Here is an 8,255-nt window from a genome sequence, read left to right on the forward strand (position 1 = left end):
GCTTATTTCTTGTTTCTCCTTAGTGACTATTTACTTCCATATTGCTTGCTGTGAGTAAGACCCCTGAGAGAAATAACTGATTCTTCCTACAAGGTCTTAAAGTTGAATAACCACAATAGTTCCCTAGGGAAATTAAGTCCCCAGGAGCCAAAGGGCGGGCCTATCATTGGCAGTTGTGCAATCTGTGATGGCAAATGTAGCACCAGGGACTCATGTTCATGTTTTCACCCAAATCACTGAGAAAACAATTTCTACCTTTGAAGCATTAGCCATCTGCAACAAACTTCACAATTAACTTCGAGGTTGAAATCTTCAATATGATTTCCCTTTAATGCTCAGAACTGCATTAGATGACGTGTTCTAGTCTGAGGTAGGCTTTGATTGCCTGGTCATTGAAAAAGAGGATAAATGCAAATTCAATGTTACCTACTTCCTTGACTTCAACTGTTCCCTGTACTACTTATTCAGTTTGGCATCTCTGCAATCCAGCTTTTCTGGAGTGTGAAGAGATTGCTTATTGGGCATCCCCTCTTGGATGTATACAGGTACTTGAGATTTTGGACCTCTTTCTATATCCTGTTTTAGAGAATGTCCTCCTAGACTGAAACCTGGGAGTCCTTTATGAATTCTTCAGCTCTCACAGCCGAAGAGTGATCAAGGCCTGTGTATTATATTTAATACTGCCTTGAAATTTTTTGTTTTGGATCCCACCACCATTTGCTATATAATTCAGGCCTCTTCATTTTTTGCCTGGATTACTGACGCAGCCACTTATCTGGTTTCCTTGACACAAATCTTACTGAAATTAATCTCTCCAGCATTTGGCTGAAGCCTTGCCAACGGTATCTCCATAGTGATAACTTCTGAAATAAAAGCTGATTTTGTCATTCCACATAGCCTTTGGGGAAACCTCCTGACTTCTGCAGATAATTACAAAGGTTTATCAAGTGGCAAGCACTGGTATGTAATTATGTTAATTAGTTTAATCCTTATAATGTGAAGTAGGCACTATTATCTCCAATTTGCAGATGAGGAAACTGAGGCACAGAGAAATTAAGTAATTTGCTCAAGGTCAGTAGGGGTAGATCTGGGATTCAATTCCAGCCCGTCTGGGATTGAGACCTGTAGGCTGTACTGCCTCTTAGAATATAAAAATAGTTCACACACGGCCGGGCGCAGTGGCTCATGCCTGTAATCCCAGCACTTTGGGAGGCTGAGGTGGGAGGATCCCGAGGTCAGGAGTTTGAGAACAGCCTGACCCATATGGTGAAACCCTGTATCTACTAAAAATACAAAAAATTAGCCAGGTGTGGTGGCGTGCGCCTGTAATCCTAGCTACTCAAGAGGCTGACGCAAGAGAACTGCTTGAACCTGGGAGGCGGAGGTTGCAGTGACCTGAAATCACGCCACTGCACTCCAGCCTGGGTGACAGAGTGAGACTCGGTCTCAAAAAAAAAAAAAAAAAACAAAACCAGAGTTCACACAAAGTAGTTCGCATATTTTTGAGTATACTGAGGACTACATGTGTAAACTTCAGTTAAATGAATTGGTAAAGTTAAATTTATTTGTAAAGCCAATAAACTTGGTTAAAACATGTTAATGCACTGGTTAAAAGACTTTGAGTATAACCTAATAGATAATGTGCAGGATAGTCTGCTTATGGTCAATTAGTTCCTGCCTTATTCTAGGAAGAATGGAATTAATTTAGTCACATGCATATTTATATAACACACATACATACAAACATATTTACAGATCAAATATATGTATATGTGATCAAAGAAAACACTGCTATCAAAGAATAAAGGGAATAACTGAATTCTCTCTATATCCTAACACTGCTTGGAAAGTTACAGAATTATTTAAAATCACAGTTTCTTGATGTTGAGAACTAATATCTTAACACTAAATTAAAGCTATGTAAAACCTCCAAGTCAGCATTTTTGTGATATAAAGTATAATAAATCCAGTTGTTTTTACAAATGAGTAAGCAATGCTGAATTAAGTAGCAAAGATAAAAATAATGTGTGTTGTCATTCCTAATGTATTGCCAATGTGTCCTGATATTCTCACTACTACTTGGCTTATATATGGCTGAGTTTTAAAAATTACATTTATAATTATGGGTTAATGTGATTATTTTACTCACTAATCTGGGTGATAGTTCTAACTTCAGGATCATGACCAGTGTAAAACAATTTCTTTATGAAGCAAATCTTTTTCTCTGGTGTTTCCCTTCCCATGCAACAGTTTCAAAGAGAGCTTTTCTCCTTTTTCCCACCAATTTTGGCTCTAATTCAGTTCCATCCTTGGAGCTTCTCTTTTTTATATCAAATGCTTGTGATGATATCTTTGCCTCAACTAGTCTCAAGTACTCTAAGTAAATACCTTTCAAACTCCATGCTTTAAAATATCACACTCTGAAAGGAAATTATACATTATATCACTTTACAATAACTAAACACAATTTAACATTTTTTTGGTCGATTAAAATTGGTGAAACTGTCATCACTCATTGAAGAAACCTGGAAACTTTCAAAGGAGGTATTAAGCTAATTACTATAACTTCCTTTGCTTCCATCTATTTTTTTCTACTACTTACATTTAGGTTGTGGCCAATTTCTTTTCTAGGTCTGAAAAATTTACCAAATCCCACTAGATATGAGGATACTTTTTTCTAGCAAGATTTTTAGGTATATATACATAATCTGAAAACCAAAAGAGCTTTTTGGGTAGTGCCAGTCAGAGAGGGAATTAAAACAAAAAAAGAGGCTCATAGCTCAGACTTGTTTTAAGGTTGATGAATGAAAAAGTGCAAGTAGAATTTTTCGAAATCTATTTGGCATCTATATATCCAATCAAGAACGCTGATCCTTGAACTGCAAGGACAGAGTGGACACAGGTAAAATCATGAGGGTCACTTGAAGTCTAGAATGTGTGGAGCACTTATATGACAGCATCTAGATGTTTACAGTAGTTCAAGCCTCCTAACCCAGATGAATTACATCCCATGACACTTGGAGAACCTATAAAGGTTATTTTTGAATCACTGTCAGCAAATGGGAGAGGTGTCAAAATTATAGATTCCTCAAACTCTAAAGATACAACGTTGCACAATAGTACAATTCTAGTGTCGACCAGATCTGGTCTGAAATCCAGCTGTGCCACCTGCCAGCTATGTGACCCCGAGCAAATGACTTAACTTTTACTATACCTCATCTCTTTGGAAAGGAAATAACACCTACCTAGAAGGGCTGTCGGACTATATGAGATAATAATGCAAAATGTTAGCATGATGCATAGCATATGACAGATGCTCAACAAATAGACATTATTAATACACATAAGCATGCTACCATAATCCAGAGAAACTCTCCAATGGATTGGTTTAGTTATTTGAAGAAATATGCTTATAACTTCTCTTATTCTCCTTTATCCCATAGAGTAGTTTAAATGAAAGGAGATCTAGTCTCACTTTTAATCCTCCTAGATGTAAATATTAAAGGTTTCCTTATACTTTATATTATGCTCTGATAGCTTTTTCATTCATTGATAAAAGGACTGTGCTGCCATAGAATGAAAACATTGAATAAAAACTTCCATAATGCCTTATCAAAGGAATTGAAGTTTTAACAAACATAAAAGGAACCTGCTGTGATCACTAGGATGCTACATGGATTTATTAAGAAGGCTAAGTTACTTTTCATTTTGGACAGGATTACTGGATTACATCTGGAGAATATGACTAGTGTGGCATAAATGAACTTTTGCTTGGCAGAAGGCTGGATCTTTCTTGATGTTCTTATGATAGTGCACAAGCAGCCATATGGGCCAGATTAAAACCAGGTTGAATTACTACATCTGACATGTGCTGATCAGTTACCCATTTAAGGGAGGTGGTGCTCGGTATGCTCTGAGACTGTCTATATTTCAATCTGTCTGTTTCTTTTCTTTTTTTTCAATGGTTCAAATGAAAATATGGGTAGCATGTTTATCAAATGTGTGGCTAGCATTCATTGTAAATAAAAAATTGTCTGTGGTGCAAGAAATAGAGCAGTAAATAAAGACAGACATGGCTCCTATTGTAGAGCTATCAAACGAGGTAACAGAATTAGGAGCTAAAATGACCTCAGAAGTTTCTAATAATTTAATTAAATTTAATAGGGATAAATAACTAGTCTTGTATTTAGGCAAAGATTTGGCTTAGCAACAAAACCTTTGAAAAAGACTTAGGATTTTTTGGCCAGGCGCGGTGGCTCAAGCCTGTAATCCCAGCACTTTGGGAGGCCGAGATGGGTGGATCACGAGGTCAGGAGATCGAGACCATCCTTGCTAACCCGGTGAAACCCTGTCTCTACTAAAAAATACAAAAAAAACTAGCAGGGCGAGGTGGCGGGCGCCTGTAGTCCCAGCTGCTTGGGAGGCTGAGGCAGGAGAATGGTGTGAACCTGGGAGGCGGAGCTTGCAGTGAGCTAAGATCTGGCCACTGCACTCCAGCCTGGGCGAGAGAGCGAGACTCTGTCTCAAAAAAAAAAAAAAAAAAAAAAGAAAAAGACTTAGGATTTTAGTTGACAACATGCTCAATATCTGTCCAACAGTGTGATTCAACTTTCCCTCCAAAAAAGCTAATAATTTTAAGCTGCATTAATGGAAGTGTAAACTATGGAATAAGTTCTATAGAATAAACTATAGAATAGTAATTCATATTTTTTCCTCATCCTAAACACTGAAAAATATTACATATGTATACTTCAATGAATCACTAACTACAGTGACCCCCTAAGCATGATTTCCTAAGAAACTTTCAGAATCTTCTTGGGGTAGGGAGAAGACAAAGGGTACATAGTTTGAAGCCATATCTATTCTCTGGAGATCTAATAAGTTGTCGGCTTACACGTAGGCAAATATCACACATGGGGGGCACCTATGAGAATGTGGAACACATGTGAGTGTTTTGCGGTGAATTCTTGAGCTAGAGGATACCAGTGTTGTAAAAAATTTCTTTTAAGATGCCTTTCTGTCCAATGACTTTTATTATCTAAGCATATTTTTCTTCCTTATATAAATATATGGCTTTGTCCCCAAAGCCATATATTTTTCTAAGGTTTAAGGGATGGTAAGGGACAGGTTTTTATCTGCAACCTCAGGGTACTGCAATGTCTCTGTCTACATGTTTATGTGTATATAGGTATGTTTTAGGTAATCACTAGACAAATTTAATTATTTTTGATAAAAATTTTTGCAAAAAAGTTCATTACAAATTTATTTTGAAAAAAATGATAAAAGACATTATGGTTAAAGAATAGAATTTATAGTAAAATGTTTAAAGTGTTTTTTCACTCTTTCTTGATTTGAGAGTTGGTTTGGCAAGACTATGTAGCTATGAAATATTTAATATTTGCAGACTTAATGAGTGACTCAATTGCTGCTAATGTTTTCCCATGTTTGGGGTAGTTATAATTCTCACACCAGAGAAGAAATTAGAAGATTGTTGCCTGCCCTAGTTTGCATATTTGTATACAAAGGGAAGAAGAGGTAATCATCTCCTTTCTTCTTCAGGGAGAAACAATCAAGAAACATGAATAAATAAAATGAACTAGCTGTGTTGTCCTCAGTAGCAGATCTATGTCACTTCTTACCTCTTTCCTACTCATTTCTCCTGTATAGTAAAATACAGTTCACAGAATAAATGATATTGTTTGTATCATTTATAAATGAAGACTGACCTATATGAGAAGTGTTAAAAACTCCACTACATTTTTACATTGGAAATTATTATTGTTATTATTTTTTTTGAGATGGAGTCTCGCTCTGTCGCCCAGGCTGGAGTGCAGTGGTGTGATCTCAGCTCACCACAAGCTCCGCTTCCCAGGTTCACGCTATTCTCCTGCCTCAGCCTCCCGAGTAGCTGGGACTACAGGTGCCTGCCACCAGGCCCTAATTTTTTGCATATTTAGTAGAGATGGGGTTTCACCATGTTAGCCAGGATGGTCTCGATCTCCTGACCTCGTGATCCACCCGCCTTGGCCTCCCAAAGTGCTGGGATTACAGGCCTGAGTCACTGCAACCGGCCTACATTGGAAATTATTAACAAACTTTTCTGAAAAGAAAAAAACCCTCAAGTTTAGTTCTGTTGCTAAACATAGCTTAAGCCTGTTCAAATTCAACAGAGGTCAGAAAGGCATATTATCTGCAGATTAGCAGCCTATTCTTCTCTTGGAGAATATCTAAGTATGCAAGGAGATCCAAGAGAAGATGGGTTATCAGAACGTGAAGAGTAGTTGCCTGAGGCCAAAGTTTGGAGGAAGTATCTCTGTTCCGAGATTTTCCCTTGAAAAAATACGTATGGAAAGTTAGATTTTTTGAAAACGTATAATAATATAATACTTATATTCCATTTGCTACAGTGTTAGTTTCTGAAGTGCTTTCTTCTACAGTCTCATACTTTTGATAGACATAAAATTCTAACATCCCTAAAATTTTCTAAAAATAAATTCTATGTTCTATAAATATGAATATGAACATAACTCTTACTACATGGAAATTAGTCTGTGAATGACCTGGGAAGGAATTTAAAGAATCAAATGAAAAATTCTTTAAGAAATGAAAATAAGCTATATGCCTCCAATCTGATTACCATTTAACTGCCATATAGGTATGATTTGGTCTCATCATTGCATTTGATACTAGCAACCATGCGCCTTCCTTGAGTGGTTTATCATGTTGGAGTCTCTTTGTTATGACCCTCTCATTGCTCCTATTTAGTCTCCTATAATGACTCATCTTCGTGAGCTCATTCAACAAATAAAGACATTCCTTCAGGTCCTGTTCTTAAAAACTCAGTTGTTGAAAAAGCCGTTATTGAATACCCTCCACGTGCCAGGGACTATATTGGGTGCTAGGGAGAAAATAAATGAGAATACATGTGGTCTTACTCTTACTGAGCTTGTACTCTGTTGGGGAGAAGATGACATGAAAGAAAGTATTCCAAAAAGAGTTAATTACAAATATTGATAAGTGTTTTGAAGGAAAACTACGGTGCACTATTATGAGCAATATAACAAGGGGATCTTTTTGAGGCTAGGGAGGGCCTCTGAGGAACTGATATTTGAGTAGAGATCTGAAAAGTGTATAAATAAAAAAGTACATGCAGATGCCAGACACAGTGGCTGAGGCCTGAAATCCCAGCACTTTGGGAGGCCAAGGCAGGCAGATCAACTGAGGTCAGGAGTTCGAGACCAACCTTGCCAAGATGGTGAAACCCCGTCTCTATTAAAAACAGAAAAATTAGTGGGTGTGGTGGCGGGCGCCTGTAATCCCAGCTACTTGGGAGGCTGAGGCAGGAGAATGGCTTGAACCTGGGAGGCGGAGGTTGCAGTGAGCTGAGATCATGCCTCTGTATTCCAGCCTGGGCGATTGAGCAAGACTGTCTCAAAAAAAGAAGGTACATGCAGAGACCCTGTATTGGGAGGGAGGATTTTATATTGATGAAAGTAAAGAAGCCCATCAAAGTCAGAGCACAAGAAATGGAGGGGAAGACAAGTGTGGGAGGAGGCTGAAGAGACTGCTATTCACATCATGGAAGGCCCCAAAGGTAGCTCTTCCACTTCCACAGCTTCAATTCTCAGCTCCACACAAAGGGCTCCCATCGCACACTGGGGCCTGCCGAGGGGTGAAAGGGTAGGGGAGGATCAGCATTAGGAGAAATACCTAATATAGATAACGGGTTGATGGGTGCAGCAATCCACCATGGTACATGTATACCTATGTAACAAACCTGCACCTTCTGCATATTTACCCTAGAACTTAAAATATGATAATAATAATAAAAAAAGATTCCTATGACTGTCTTAACTGTTAGCATCAGTACTAAATTTCTGACTGATGGTTGAATATCTACACGTGAATGTTTTCATGTCACCTTCAACTCAAACTCATTATCTTTTATCTGGACAACTGCAGCAGTCTCCTGATTGGTTATCCAGATGCAAACCTCTCTGCTTTAACCAACAGAAACCGGGGTGCACTAAGTTCAAACCAGAGAACAGGTACATGTATCTATGAAGATCAATAGGACTTCAATAGTTCAATGCCATGCAGTCTTAGCACCTAAGATCTCCATTTGATTAGTATTGCTTTAAGTAACATGTAAAAAACTCCTTCCAAATTCTTAAATATCAAGTTTCATAAATACTGAAAACTGTAAGTTAAAAATGAAGCACTACAATCATACATTAAAATACATGACAGCATTG

Source organism: Macaca fascicularis, chromosome 5 (genome assembly GCF_037993035.2).
Source record: "Macaca fascicularis isolate 582-1 chromosome 5, T2T-MFA8v1.1".
Classification (NCBI taxonomy): Eukaryota; Metazoa; Chordata; class Mammalia; order Primates; family Cercopithecidae; genus Macaca; species Macaca fascicularis.